The sequence below is a fragment of the Pelodiscus sinensis genome, chromosome 1, assembly GCF_049634645.1.
Source record: "Pelodiscus sinensis isolate JC-2024 chromosome 1, ASM4963464v1, whole genome shotgun sequence".
NCBI classification, from domain to species: domain Eukaryota; kingdom Metazoa; phylum Chordata; order Testudines; family Trionychidae; genus Pelodiscus; species Pelodiscus sinensis.
The window spans coordinates 56,209,541-56,225,545 of NC_134711.1; the positions used below are offsets into that span (position 1 = coordinate 56,209,541).

At 47.6% G+C, this 16,005-nt stretch overlaps 1 long non-coding RNA gene across 3 annotated transcripts in view; it reads left to right on the forward strand.

Moving 5' to 3' along the window:
• LOC112546339 (uncharacterized) overlaps positions 1–16,005 on the forward strand; it is a 76,382-nt gene that overhangs the window by 54,837 nt on the left and 5,540 nt on the right. The gene's annotated exons all lie outside the window — the stretch shown is intronic.

The following is a 16,005-nucleotide window of genomic DNA, read 5'->3' on the forward strand; positions in this document are numbered from 1 at the left end:
TGCGCTCCGCCTCCTTCCGGCGTGCTGATGATGTCACGCGGGATGATGTTATGCGGCAGGGCCGGCCGGGGAAGTCGCGCCCACGCCTCCCTGCTTCCCGTCGCTCCGCTGACATCACCCAGTGGGGATGCGGGGGACGGCAGCACGCTCACCCCACCATTCCCCGTCTGCCCTCCGGCTCCCGCGCACTGATCCACCTCTGTCCTAATGTCGGGCAGCGGTATTCAGCTCACCGCTGCTCGCGCCGGGCTCGCATTCCTTGTGTCTGCGGCCTACTCCCCTTGGCAGGGATAGTGGTGAGGTTGCCTCACTGCGCCACACACCTCCCCCCTTAAGTCAGCCCCCATACTTGCTATTACTTCATGGCCAGTTTCGGGCATTCTTGACAGACAGTCTGCGTTTTGGTTGTCTTTGTCTGGCCTGTGGACGATGTCAAAATGGTAAGGCTGTAAACTCAGATACCAACGTAGGATTCGGGTGTTTGTGTCCTTCATCGTCTGGATCCACTTCAGGGGTGCATGGTCCGTTACCAACGTGAAGTGGTTTCCTATAAGAAAGTAGTGCAAAGTGTCAATGGCCCACTTGATGGGCAGCGCCTCTTTCTCTATCGTAGCATAGCTTTTCTTTCTAGGGAACAGCTTCCGGCTCAGGTACAACACCGGGCGTTCGGCTCCCCCCTCTTCCTGCGCTAGTACTGCCCCTAGTCACACCTCTGACACATCTGTCTGGAGGACAAAGGGTCTATCAAAGTCTGGTTGGCGCAACACAGGGGCCGTTTTTAAGTGCTTGTGTAAAGCATCGAAAGCATGTATCCCTTAGGGGGTACATACCACCTGCTGAGACTGCCCCTTTTTTGTGAGGTCTGTCAACGGGGCTGCTAATGAGGCGAAGTGCTCTATGAACCGCTGGTAGTACCCGGCCAACCCCAAGAACTGCCGTACCCGTCTCTTCGTGTTGGGTCGTGGGTAGTCCCGGATGGCCTGTACCTTGTCCATCAACGGCCGCAGTTGGCCATTGCCCACCGTATATCCTAGGTACGACAGCTCTCACTTACCGAAGTGGCATTTCATTGGGTTGGCTGTCAGTCCTGCTTGGATCAGTGCCTTTATCACCGCATCCAGATGTCGTAGGTGTTCCTCCCATGATATATTAAAAATGACGATGTCGTCGATATAGGCTACTGCATACTCGCGATGTTCATTAAGAATCCGGTTCATCAACAGCTGGAATGTAGCTGCGGCTCCATGGAGCCCAAAAGGCATGGTTACGAACTGGTACAGCCCAAAGGGGGTCATGAAAGCTGTCTTTTCTCGAGATTCCGGTGTCAACGGGATTTGCCAGTACCATTTCATCAAGTCAATTGTTGACAAATATTTGGCCTGCCCTAGACGCTCCAGCAGCTCGTCTATCCGGGGCATTGGGTACGCATCAAATTTCAAGATGGCATTTACCTTGCAGAAATCTATACAAAATTGTATGGACCCATCCTTTTTGGCTGCTAACACGATAGGGCTCCGCCAATCGCTATGGGACTCCTCCACTACGCCCCATTCGGATCATATCGCATAACTCCTTAGGCACCGTATCCCACATTTTCCGTGGTATTGGGCGAACTGCATCCCGCACCCTTTGCCCCAGGTTGGTGGTGATAGCATGGCTCGTGAGGGACGTCCTTCCTGGTCGATTCGTCAACCCCTCCTCGGCCAGTTCTAGTACCCTTTGTAGTTTGTCCAGCTGGGTGGGAGTCAGAGCCTCTCTTATCTGGCTTGCTTTCCAGGTAACCTCCTCCTCCCCCAGGATCCAAATTCCACCTCGGTGGCTAGAGCCTCCTTCAGCGGTGCTTCCCAGGGTACCCACCTTTTTAACAAATTCACGTGATAAATCTGACTACACTGCCTTTTCTCCTACACCTGTACTTCATAGTCTACCTGCCCCACTTTCCTCAGTACCCTAAAGGGGCCTTGCCAGTAGGCTAACAATTTAGAGTCCCCAGTGGGTAATAGCACTAGTATCGGGTCCCCCGGGCTAAATTCCCTTGTCTGGGCCTCTCGGTTGTACTGTTGTACTTGTGCTTCCTGGGCTTGCTGTAAGTTCTCCCTGGCCCATTGGCTCACGGTGCGCAGTCAATCCCGTAGTTTAATAACAGATTGGGCTGACTCCAATGCTGTAGATGTTTGTTCTTCCCACCCCTCTTTTAAAAGGTCCAGTATTCCCCGCAGGCGCTGCCCGTACAAGAGCTCAAAGGGAGAGTAGCTGATGGAGGTCTGGGGCACTTCTCGTATTGCAAAGAGTAAAGGGGGAAGGAGTTTGTCCCAGTCTCGTGGGTCGTCTTGTACTAACTTCTGCAGCATTGCCTTCAGGGTCCGGTTGAGCCTCTCGACCAACCCGTCCATCTGGGGGTGGTACACTGATGTCCGTACCTTCTTGATCTGCAGTCATCTACATAGCTCAGCCATCAGCTGTGATGTCAAGTTGGGCCCTTGATCTGTCAATATCTCCTTGGGGAGGCTGACTCTAGCAAACATTTTCATTAGTTCGTCCGCCAAGACGGGGTGGTGGTCCTCCGGAGGGGGACTGCCTCTGGGTACCGCATGGTGTAGTCCACCACCACAAGAATGTATTGGTGACTCCTCCGTGTTCACTCTAGGGGCCCTACTAGGTCCAGTCCAATCCTCTCGAAGGGTTCACCCACTGGTGGGAGGGGTATTAATGGGGCTTCACCCCTGAAGTCAGCTGGCACTGGGGGCAGGAGGCACAAAAGTCTTTGATGTCCTTGTATACACCTGGCCAATAAAACTGCTGCAACACCCGCTGTTGGGTTTTCTCAGCTCCCAGGTGCCCCGCCCATGGGTTCTCGTGGGCCAGTTCCATCACCCACCACTGGTAGGCCCGCGGCACCACCAATTGGCCTTCCTCCTCCTGTCCCTCTCCCCCTTTCATGACCCGGTAAAGTCTGTCTTGATGGACCTCGAAACAGGGTCCTTGAGTAGCCCCTTGACAGAGTTTTTCCTCGCTCTTCCTTACCGGTTGGGCGTTTTCCCATGCATGCTGGAGCGTGGGGTCCTCTTGTTGCAACGTCACGAAGTTGCCGACATCCGGCTCTAACGCTATGGGTAGGGATGGCCTCCTTTGTTTCTCCTCTGGCGGATGGGTACGGCTGGGGCTCTTCTCGCCCTGAGCTGCCCAAACTGCTCGGCTTCTCCTTTCTCTGGTCTCCCTCCTTACTTGCAAGAGGGATTGGAATCTGGGCCAATCCCGCCCCAACAACATGTGGTACGGCAATCGACTAGCCACTGCTACTTTTACCGGGCAGTTCAATTGCCTGTCATTTAGGTTTATCTGCGCCGTTGGGTACGACCGTATGTCCCCGTGCACACACCAGATCCATACCAGTGGCCCTTTGTTTTCCAGCCCCCCTTCTGAGCTTTCTGTTCCACCTTTATCCACCTCTGCCAGTGCTTGTGCTCCGCCTCCTTCTGGCATGCTGATGACATCACATGGGATGATGTCATGCGGCGGGGCTGTCCGGGGCGGTCGCGCGCATGCCTCCCCTCTTCCCATCACTCCGCTGACGTCCCCCAGCGGGGATGCATGGGGCGGCGATGTGCTTTTGTGCAAGAGAGCGTCTACACTGCATGGACACTCTTGCGCAAGAAAGTTCTGATTGCCATGCACAGAATGGCCATCAGAGCACCTGTGCTTTTTCTGATAGGCTCTTTTTGCACAAGAAACCCCTGCAGAGCATCCACACATGCCTTTTATGCGCAAGAGCTGTAGTACAAAAAGGAGTTATTCTTTGTGGGCAGAGGAATAACTCTACTGGCAAAAGCCCTCTGTCCTGTCGATTTACTGTATTTTTTTGTGTGAAAAATGCGCTTGAGATGTGGACGCTCTGCCAGTTTTTGTCCAAAAACGGCTGTTTCTGCGCAAAAACCTTGTAGTTTAGAGACATAGCCAGAAACTTAATTTTGTGGACTCTGAATTTGGGTGCTCTGAACTGGGGTCTGGTTGTAAGGGCCTTATGAACTGTGTTAACTGGTCCTTCTCTGAAACCTTATACAAGGAACATAGTTATTCTGTGAGTCTGGTTTTAAGCTTCCTCTTGCCCAGATACTTTGAAGCTAACCTTATGGATGTCTTATTAGGGAGAATTCTTCAGGTTTCATCTGAAGAAGTGGGTTGTGCCCACGAAAACTCATGACACCATCTACGTGTTTTGTTATGTTTTAAGGTGCTGCTAGACTATTTGTTGTTTTTTAAGTTTTTCCAGTTACAGACTAACTCAGCTACCCATCTGAAGCTTTAGGGAGAATTAAGGGAAGGATTACCTGCAGAGCCACACCTTCTGTAAGACATTATGAAGGGATAGCAGATACCTATTATTGTCACTTATTCTAGCCAACAGAAATATAAATCCTCATAAGCTAGTTTGTTAGTGTCCATATTTCTGCCATTTATCAAGGTCTCATGTTGATTCAGTGTCCTCTAGTGGCAAATTCTTGTCACAGTCATGAATACATTTCCCAAAGTAATGGTGACTGTAGAGTAGTGCATTGCATATCTGACAGGGGACCAATGTATTACTGTATTGAATAAAATACACTGGGGAGCTGACAAGGTTGAACGTGTTTGTGTAGGGTGAGGTGGTGTCCAAATCATGCTCAAATGACAAGTTTATGGTATGTGATGCTGACGATTCTAAGGAAATTGCTGCAAGTTGTTAGTACCAAGATAGTCTCATATCTAAGCAAGCTAACCCAGATGTTCAAGAGTGGTTTGCCAAGCACAGTCCAGGTATCTAACCTTAGAGCAGCTGGGTTTTAGTAAAATAACCTTTTATTTAAAACCTCTAGATTGGAGAAACATTGAAATTCAGAGAGGGGAGGGGTAAGTATTAAAAATATATTTAATTGGGAATATTATCTGTGAGGTTATATGCAGTGTTGCTATAGCTAGGTTGGTCTCAGAGTATTAGAGACAAGGTAGGAGAGGTAATAGTCTTTATTGGACAAATTTCTGTTGGTGACAGACACACGCTTTCATGTTTACAAGGACCTCTTTGGCAGTGGAAAATTGCCAAGGGAGGTGGTGGAATCTCCCTCTCTGGAGATATTTAAGAACAGGTTAGATAGACATCTGTCAGGGATGGTGTAGACGGAGCTTGATCCTGCCTTGAGGGCGGGGGGCTGGACTCGATGACCTCTCGAGGTCCCTTCCAGTCCTATTATTCTATGATTCTATGATTTGTCTGTTGGTCCAGAAAGAGAAATTAGCTCATCTAGTTTGTCATTCATTAGGTTAGTCATTTAGGGTATGTCTACACTACAAAGTTAGTTCGAACTAACGGACATTAGTTCAAACTAACTTTCATAGGCGCTACACTAGCGCTCCGTTAGTTTGAATTTAATTCGAACTAACGGAGCGCTTAGTTCGAACTAGGTAATCCTCATTTCACGAGGATTAAGCCTAGTTCGAACTTACTAGTTCGAATTAAGGGCTGTGTAGACCCTTAATTCGAACTAGTGGGAGGCTAGCCCTCCCCAGGTTTCCCTGGTGGCCACTCTGGCCAACACCAAGGAATCTCGTCTGCCCCCCTCCCGGCCCCGGACCCCTTAAAGGGGCACTGGCTGGCTACGGTGCCCGTGCCAGGTGCAAGCCTGCCAGCACCCAGCCAGCAGACCCTGCACCTGGCACGGATCGAGCCAGCCACCCGATGCCCCCCAGCCCTCCCCCTCTTCCTGGGACCAGGCTGGCGGCTCCCGGGAGCTTGCCCGGGACCGCAAGAGGCGGGCACCCGCCTGGGCTAGTGCAGACATCGTGGACCTTGTCCACAACCTCCGCACTAGGCACAGGAAAGTGGCCGTCTAGGGCAGGATAGCTGCCAGCCTGGCCACCCAGGAGCAGGTGTGCATGAAAATCAAGGTGGTCCACTGAGACCCCCGACCCTGAGCCCTGAGCTTAAAGTGACCGTCCTGGGTCAGACCAAAGGTCCATCTAGCCCAGTAGCCTGTCTGCCGACAGCGGCCAGCCCTAGCGACCCTGAAGGGGATGGACCGAAGACAGTGACCAAGCCATTTGTCTCGTGCCATCCCTCTCCAGCCTTCCACAAACCTTGGGCAGGGACACCACTCCTACCCCCTGGCTAATACCACTCCATGGACCTAACCTCCATGACTTGATCTCACTTCCCTTTAAACTCTGTTCTAGTTCTAGCCTTCATAGTCTCCTGCAGCAAGGAGTTGCACAGGTTGACTCTTTGCTTTGTGAAGAACAACTTTCTGTTACTAGTTTGAAGCCTGCTACCCATTCCTTTCCTTTGGTGTCCTCTAGTCCTTCTTTATGGGAACTAATGAAGAACTTTTCTGTATGCACCCTCTCCACCCAACTCCTGCTTTTAGAGACCTCTATCCTGTCCCCCTCCGTCTCCTCTTTTCTAAGCTGAAAAGTCCCAGTCTCTTTAGCCTCTCTTCATACGGGACCTGTTCCCAACCCCTGATCATTGTAGTTTCCCTCCCCTCTCCCACCCTCTCTCTTCCCCTCTCCCACCTCCTTTTCCCAGTCTCCCCCAGTTTTGTTCAATAAAGACAGATTCAATTTTTGAACACAATTGTCCTTTATTTTGTACATCAAGAAGAGGGGTTAGGGAAGGGTAAGTGGAAGGAGGTGAGGGAGGAATGGGGTACGAGCCCCCAATGGGGAGGACTGGGCTGGCTCTGCGGGCTTTTGGGGTGGAAGCTCTCCTGCAGCCCCCCAATTGTCCCCTCTCCCTAGATGGCAGCCTGCGGCAAGTGCAGCCGGTCTGATGGCCGAGTGGTGTGTTGTGCCCAGTGTGGGTAGTCCGGGCAATCCAAGCCAGGACTGCTTTGCAAGCGGGGCACCCCTGAGAACTGTCTGTCTGGGGTGGGGGTTGGGACCTTTTAAGCACAGCCCTCGCCTAGCCTGAGACAGCATCTCCACGCTCTAAGTCCTCCTTTGATGCCCTGCCGGCACTGCTTCCGGCCATCCTTAAGCCTGGTTCAGGGTCCACTTAATGTGGACATGCTAGTTCGAATTAGCAAAACGCTAATTCGAACTAGTTTTTTAGTCTGGATCCGTTAGTTCGAATTAGTTTAGTTCGAATTAACGTTGTAGTGTAGACGTATCCTTACTTCCTCCTCTACCTTACACTTGAATATATAGCTGCTATTGTCTTTGGGTATGTCTACACTAGCCCCCTAGTTCGATCTAGGGAGGCTAATGAGGGCGGCAGTGAAACGGGATTCCGAATTAAAGCCCTAAATCGAATTAGCTGTTATTCCTCCTGGAATGAGGTTTAACAGCTAATTTGATTTAGGGCTTTAATTTGGAATCCCGTTTCACTGCCGCGTGTAGACGTGGGCAGTTACTTTGGGCTAGTCAATTTCTAAAATGGCAACCGTCTGGGGACATGCTAATGAAGCACGGGATATTAAAATCCCGTGCTTCATTTGTAATTTCGGTCGCCCTCATTAGCCTCCCTAGATCAAATTATGGGGCTAGTGTAGACAAACCCTTTGAGATCTTCCCCCTAAGTAGTAGTAATAAATTAGCATTTTATATCTTCAGTGTGCTATACAAATCTTATTTACTTCACTGAGGATCCCTGAAGACTAATTAAGGAAACCTTATGACCAAGTTGCACTTGAATTGCATCTCTTAGGCTAGGACTAGACTGCAGTGCTTCTGTGGTATCCCGGAAAAGCAATGGCGCATCCAAGGAACTTGTCCATTTTTCCAAAACAATTTTCAAAAAAGCGGATGCGCTCTTTCACTATCCCTGTAAACTTCGTTCTGCTAGGCATTTAGGGTATGTCTACACTACAAAGTTAATTCGAACTAACGTCTGTTAGTTCGAATTAACTTTGATAGGCTCTACACTAGCGCTCCGCTAGTTCGAACTTAATTCAAACTAGCGGAGCGCTTAGTTCGAACTAGGTAAACCTCATTGTACGAGGACTAAGCCTAGTTCGAACTTACTAGTTCGAATTAAGGGCTGTGTAGCCCCTTAATTCGAATTACTGGGAGGCTAGCCCTCCCCATCTTTCCCTGGTGGCCACTCTGGCCAACACCAGGGAAACTCTATTGCCCCCTCCCGGCCTCAGAGCCCTTAAAGGGGCACAGGCTGGCTACGGTGCCCGTGCCAGGTGCAAGCCTGCCAGCACCCAGCCAGCAGACCCTGCACCTGGCACGGCTCGAGCCAGCCACCCGATGCCCCCCAGCCCTCCCCCTCTTCCTGGGACCAGGCTGGCGGCTCCCGGGAGCTTGCCCAGGACCACAAGGGGCGGGCACCCACCTGGTCCAGTGCAGACATCGTGGACCTCGTCCACGACCTCCGCACTAGGCACAGGAAAGCGGCCGTCTAGGGCAGGAGAACTGCCAGCCTGGCCACCCAGGAGCAGGTTTGCATGAAAATCAAGGTGGTCCACAGAGACCCCCGACCCTGAGCCCTGAGTTTACAGTGGCCGTCCTGGGTCAGACCAAAGGTCCATCTAGCCCAGTAGCCTGTCTGCCGACAGCGGCCAACCCTAGGGACCCTGGAGGGGATGAACCAAAGACGGTGACCAAGCCATCCCTCTCCAGCCTTCCACAAACTTCGGGCAGGGACACGACTCCTACCCTGCAAGCGGGGCACCCCTGAGAACTGTCTGTCCAGGGTGGGGGGTCGGGTCCCTGTAAGCACAACCCTCGGCTAGCCTGAGACAGCAGCTCCACGCTCTAAGTCCTCATCTGATGCCCTGCCTGTCACATTACCAAATTGGAGGGAAGCAGCCAGATCGCTGCTGCACCCCTAGGTGGGGGTGTTGGCCCCAGAAATCTGTATGAAAGGGAGCCATGGGGGTATTGAATGGGAGCTTGTTGTTTTCTGATCCTGTATACACTGTTTATGTGAATATATAATGTCTGTGTGTGTAGATCTGTAATCTGTGTAGAAGCTGAATATTTCTGTGAATGGGTTAAGCATGGCTATGGACAGGCTGAGTAGCAAAGCCCTGTGGAACAATGACTCTCAATAGGCTATGGACACACCCAAAGAATGGGATTTGTCACCTGAGGGCAGCCAGCAGGAAACCTGACCAGGTGACTTGCTGCATACTGGAAGAGGCCAGGAAGGAGTATAAAGAGGCCATGTGGTCGATGCCATTTTGTTCTCAGCTCAGCACTTCATCCCAGAGGCAGCACTGCAGGGATTGAAGAGCCCGGAAGACCTGGGAACCCATCCTGATCTCAGGATGTGCAATAAGGACTTTTAACCAGCAGCTGCAACACCTCTGCTAGAGCCTGCATCGAGAACTGGGAGATTCGGTGCATGTAACGTACTGTACTTTAATAACCTTACTCTCATGCTTTTCTTTCTTGTGTTAATAAACCTTTAGTTTTAGATTCTAAAGGATTGGCCCAGCGTGATTTGTGGGTAAGATCCAGAGGGTAAATTGACCAGGGATCTGTGGCTGGTTTCTTGGAACCGGACAGGACTTGTTCGGGGAGGTGGGATTGGGTGCTAGGACCCCCCACCTGTGTACAGGCCCGGGGCCATCTGGGGCACGGATATTGCTGGGGTGACGGAGGGGTTTTGCTCGGGAGGCTTCAGGCAGGCTGCTGAAGCGCTCTGTGAGACTGGTTTGTGGCCTGTTTGGAGAGGTCGCCAGTCGGGGGCTGTAAGGAACCCCGGATTCGAGCAATTCGCCCTGAGCGGACGCCCTAAGCTGTGCCCAGATATGGCCTGGTCCGTCACACTGCCGGCACTGCTTCCAGCCATCCTTAACCCCGGTTCAGGGTCTACTCTGTGTGGACATGCTAGTTCAAATTAGCAAAACGCTAATTCGAACTAGTTTTTTAGTTTGGATGCGTTAGTTCGAATTAGCTTAGTTCGAATTAACTAATTCGAACTAACTTAGTTCGAATTAGCGATGTTGTGTAGACATACCCTTAAAGAGGAGGTTGAAAGAGGAGGTTTTTCCAAACTTTGGCACTGTGTAGACTTGCCAAATTTCAGAAAAGCATCTTTTGAAAGAAAATTGGAAAAAGAAATGCAATTTGAGTACCGCAAATTGTGTATCTTTTTCTGATTTAACTCTGCAGTCTAGACGCAGCCTTATTCTTGCCTTTTAAATTGTTTCTTACTCTCCTTTCCTCTTTAATTTACTCTCATTCTTCTGAATTCTTCCTAATTTTACTGTTGGATGTTGCTTCCTGGGTTGTGACATCGAATTACCTCAGCATGTTTGTCTGAATTCTGGCTAAGCTCACTTCCAGCAGTGATGGATAGGGCTGGTATGCTATCTTGGCCTGCAGCACAAAGACACTATGACAGAGCAGTTGATGCATTACTGTGGGCAGCGTGGAAGAAAATGTGTTATAGCTACTATCACCACAAGCTTTCAATTTAAAAAATAATATTTCATGATATCACTGATAAGGCAACAACATTATTTAATTTTGCAGGTAAAGAGGAAACATGTTTTTCATTGTAGACGTCCTTCATTTCAGTGGTTGCAAATAAAGACCCAAAATGTTTCTCTGTGCTGTAAAATTCTGTATCAGACTTCTGGTGTTAGGAAGAAACAGCGGACCGTGACCTACAGTTCTCTTAAAGGTTAAGAGAACGTCAAGAGAAAATAATGTGCCATTAATCCTTCCAATAAATAATGACCTGTTACCATCAGCATTAAAAATAGCAATTGCAGCTGTCTAGCCTACACAGATGAACACATCTACTAAACACTTGCGTCTGCAACTTTCATGTGGGATTTAATCCAAGCCTATACTATATTTGATTCTAATAGACTGGCCAGATCCTACAGATGCTACATATTGGTGTATAGGTCAGTCTTGGTATCCTTAGAACTTGTGATGTATCTTTTTAACATAAGAAGGAATATATTGGCCTGGTTCTGAAGTCGATGGATATTTGCAAATTCACATCAGTTGAGGATCTGTCTCACAGGCTGCCCTATGCAAAAAGTTCAAGCATCACAGGGTTACAATAAATTATGTTTATTCAGGATAGGAGAATTACCGTAGCATTTCCCTTCAGTTAGTGATCATTTGTTGTTGTTGCTGCTGCTGTTGGGCTTTTTTGGGTTGTTTTTTCAGGAGAGCTAGCTCTGATGCCATGATGAGGTCTGTAATAGGCCTGCCAATATAGTAGTAAGAACTCCCTTGTGCTGCAAAAGAAGCTGTCTGTTACACTCTGCATTATTTAGTAAAATACCAGTATCTTTACGAAGTTCTGTTTTTTCAATTTTACTCTTATCAGAGCTTAGATCAATAGGTTTCAAACTTTTTTTCTCATGACCCAGTTGAAGAAAATTGTTGATGCCTGTGACCCAACATAATTTGACTAAAGTGTGGGGTGGGGCTGAGGATGAGAGCTTTGGGCTGTACAAGGGGATTCAGGGGGCGAGGGAGGGATAGAGCTGAGGCAGGAGGGCTTACCTTGACCAGCTCTGGTCAACAATGCAGATGGGGTGTTAAAGCAGGCTTCCTGCCTCTCCTGGCACTCCAGACCATGGTGCCACAGAAGCAGCCAGCAACACGTTCCCATCCAATGGGAGTGTGGAGCTAGTGCCCTCAGGGCAGGGGCAGCGTGTGGAGCCCTATGCACTCTTCCTCCCCTCCACCCACATACACCCAGGAGCCAGGCCTGCTGCTGGCTGCTTCTGGGCACAGTGAGGTCTGTGGTACCAGGACAGGAAGGTAGTATTCTTAGCACCCCCACTGGTCACCTGATCACCCTGCAGCAACAAGACCCAGTGCCTGACATTCCACAACCTAGTCCTGGGTTGCAACCCTTAATTTGAAAACCACTGACTTAGAGGATGTTCAGCTCTTCAGCACCCTGAGTAGCGATGATGAGGAAATACCATGTCCCTGAGACAGAAGCCACTCAGTTTATCAAGGGGAGGCTTGTGAGTGATGGCCTAGAACAGTGGTCCTGTAGGGGGTCCGCAGAAAGTTGGGAGCTAAGAGGCTGCATGCTGGCAGCTAGCAAGTCCCTCAGCTGGCACTGCTTCCTGAGCGGGCGGAGGGACATGGCTTGGGGAAATGCATTGGCTGAGGGATGTGCAGGCTGCAAGCACAAAGCCACTATGACAGCCTCTATATTGTTGGGGGGGGGAGGGGAGTCCATAATATTTTAATAGTTTGGAAAAGGTTGGGAGCCACTGGCCTAGAAGGTTGGGTGGATCAGTGCATGTGTACAAGCAGAGTAGCGCTGAATTGAGCTCTAGATGTCTCTTTAACCCTGATGTTTGTCTTGGACCAAGAGAGAGAATCTGTTAAGGGAAGGGTGTCAGAATCTGTGATGGGGATGGTCAGATCTGGTGGTTGGGCCTAGGAGATTGGAGCTGGAATCAGGAGTTCAAAGCAGGGCTGGAGTATGGCCAGAGTGAAAGCAAGGCTGGTGTAGGATTAGGAATAGAGCTAATGCAAGGGCAAGGCTGGATTAGGCTAAGGCTTGGCAAGTCTGTTGCCATCATCAGGTGAGGGAGGGTTCCAAGACCTAAAGTGATATGGAGCAGACTGAGATGCTGTTCCTCCTGCAAGGCCTAGGTACCTATGAGAGTCACCTGACCAGTTACTGGCTTGTGGATTGGCTGAAATCTAGCACAGGAATGACTCCTTAGCGTATGTGACTTCATCAGGCTCTAGTTCAGGGATGATTCATCACCGCACAAAGGAAAATCAAGGACTTTAGAGGTAGTAGTAGAGTCCAGCTTCTGTGTATGATGGACCCTTTTTGCTCCTCACTTAGGGTACGTCTAGACTACAGGCCACTTTGTCGACATGACAGTGTAGATGCAAAGGACAGTGTAGATGCAATAACACCTTCTGTCGACAGAACTCTGTCAACAAAAGGCGTTATTCCTTGTAGAATGAGGTTTACAGCCGTCGACAAAACTGCTGAGTTCTGTTGACGTTATGTCAACAGAACTCAGCGGCAGTGTAGACGCAGGTATAGTTTTGTTGACAAAAGTCCACTTTTGTCGACAAAACCCTGTAGTCTAGACACACCCTTAATGTCACCTGAAATGTTCAGGTAAAATACTCATTTTTAAAAAAAGTGACATTTTTTGAAGTCTAAATAGTCATTTACAGCGTGGAAACAAAACACTTATTTACCCTGATGATTGTTTACAGAAGGAACAAGGCTTTCTCCTTTATTCTGGGACAGATAAAACAGGAATTTAATGCATAAGAAAAAGAACAGCAGAAAGTAGTAGAAAAAGTTTAAGTCAGAGTATAGCTGGAATTTGATATCCTGCTTCTCTGATATTAGATCAGCGGCAATGAAAGACAATTCATAAGGTTTGTGATGGTACTACTTCAAAAAGCCTTTCCTACAGGCAATATCAAGTGGCTATTGAGGAAACTAAGTGAGACAGAGTGAGAGAACTCTCCATCATGATTATTAACTGGTGAGGAAAGAAGATAAGAACAAATGTTCAGTTTTCCAGAGGAAATGAGATTGCTGGGATAACACAATGACCTATACTATGGCTGATGCTTAATGTTAATAATTCTCTGAAAGAGGGAGAAAACAGTGCAGTGCAGTAAAAATATGTGGATGACCGTTTAGTTGCATCAGTTGCTTTCAGTGGTCCTATAAGTTGACTAAGAACTTATAAGACCTCTGATAAAGCTAACCAATGGTCACTAATTAAATTAACATAGACAAGTGGAAGTTAATGCATTTTGAGAATGATAATTTGAGTTAGAAATTAAATGTAGAAACTCAGGAAACTAAGCTAGATATCATTATGGGCGGTCCAATGAAAACATCTAGGCTACGTCTACACTGGCCCCTTTTCCGGAAGGGGCATGTAAATTTCACGAGTCGTCGTAGGGAAATCCGCGGGGGATTTAAATATCCCCCGCGGCATTTAAATAAAAATGTCCGCCGCTTTTTTCCGGCTTTTAAAAAAGCCGGAAAAGAGCGTCTAGACTGGCCCCGATCCTCCGGAAAAAGTGCCCTTTTCCGGAGGCTCTTATTCTTACTTCAGAATAAGAGCCTCCGGAAAAGGGCACTTTTTCCGGAGGATCGGGGCCAGTCTAGACGCTCTTTTCCGGCTTTTTTAAAAGCCGGAAAAAAGCGGCGGACATTTTTATTTAAATGCCGCGGGGGATATTTAAATCCCCCGCGGATTTCCCTACGACGACTCGTGAAATTTACATGCCCCTTCCGGAAAAGGGGCCAGTGTAGACGTAGCCCTAGTCATTACACATTAAAGATACAATCAAACAATGTTAGAAAGGGAGAGTATTATGGAAACTGTTATGCCGCCATAATATTTGAATCAATAGAATGCCCTGAGTTGTACCCAGAATGCTGGGTACTGAGTGTGAGTTACTTCAATTCAAAAAGCATGTGACAGAAAGACAAAAATGGTTGCAAGAGGTATAATTGAAACAATTGCCTCTTCAGAAGCCCATGTGGCTGAATGGGTCATGCATTGGATTGGAGAATTCAGGAGAGCTGAACGGCTTGGTTACCTTGAGAAAATCATTTTATCTCTCTGTGCCCATTTCCCCTTCTATCTATTGTCTGTTCTCTTCATTCAGAACTATAAATTCATTTGGGTCATGGCTTGTCCTTTACTGGCTAGACAGTTTTAGATTGAAAATAAGGCACAAACTTTTCATGGTGACAGTAATTAAAAATTGGAATAATTTACTGAGGGCTGTAGAGGATTCTCCATTGCTCAAAATTAAGACTGGATATTTTTCTAAGGAACATGCTCTTGATCAAACAGGAATTAATTCAGGAAAATCCTATGGACTCTGGTATGCAGGCAGTTAGCTTAGGCCCTACATGATCACAACTGTCCCTTCTGGTCTTAAACATTTATGAATTTTTATGATTTTGCACAGTGCCTAGCTCAGTGGGGCCCTGATCTTGATGAGGACCTCTAGATAGGCACTGCTAAAATATAGACGTCCCAAACCTTTATTATTTGTTTAGAATAGCACCTAGAGGGGAGAGGAAAAATACTAGGGTTATTTTTAGAGTGATGACTAGGGTTGCCAGATGTCCGGTTTTGAACCGGACAGTCCAGAATTTGAGCTTTCTGTTCGGGAAACAAATTAAGAAAAAATAAATGAAAAAATATAAATGTCCGGTATTTTCTAAATAAGATGTAATGTAGATTGTGATGTAATGTCAAGTGTGTCCGGTATTTTTGTTGAAACCATCTGGCAACCCTAGGTGACAGGGCAGAGGAATGTGAAATATTGAAAGACATAGAGAGGTGCTTTACCCTTTTCCATATTACAAAACAAGAGACATTTCCAAAGATTTAAAAAAACTCTAGCAATACTAAAAAGTGTGTTTTTTTTATATATCACATAATTATTCCATGGAACTCACTGCCTCAAGATATTATTGAAGCAAAGCTCTTGGTAGGAAAATAGAACTTAGGTTTTCTATATATGGAATAAGAACATCATTCACCTTTAAAATACTAATTATAAAAATTATATTGGTTGTCATACTTTATGAATTAAAAAGCAGCTGCCTGAATCTAGGGACTAGTGTTCTATAATATAGCATGGTTGTCAATTATACAAGTATTACACTTTCATCTGAAGCATCTTGTATCGGATAAATGTGCTTAAAGACTGGACAGTGGGCCAGTGATCTGATCTGATCTGATTCATAATTTTAATGGAACAAATGAGGCCATTGTGCTAATTTAGTCTGACCTCTTGCATAATGCAAGCTGTAGAATTTCATCCAGCATCATGCCTGACAACTTGTGATTGGTTAGAGCATAATTTGTAGAAAGACATCAAGTATTGATTTAAATACTTTGAGTAATGGAGGAGACTCTAAAACAAACAAATAAGAATCCATTCCTTGTTATCCTGTTCCAGTAGCAAATTTTTATGCTTTCTCCTGATGTATTCCTTCTTTGCAAAGACTCCCTTACTTCTTAAAGCTTGCAGAAATGCTAGCCAATCTTTTAACTTTTTTTAGACAGTGTATCA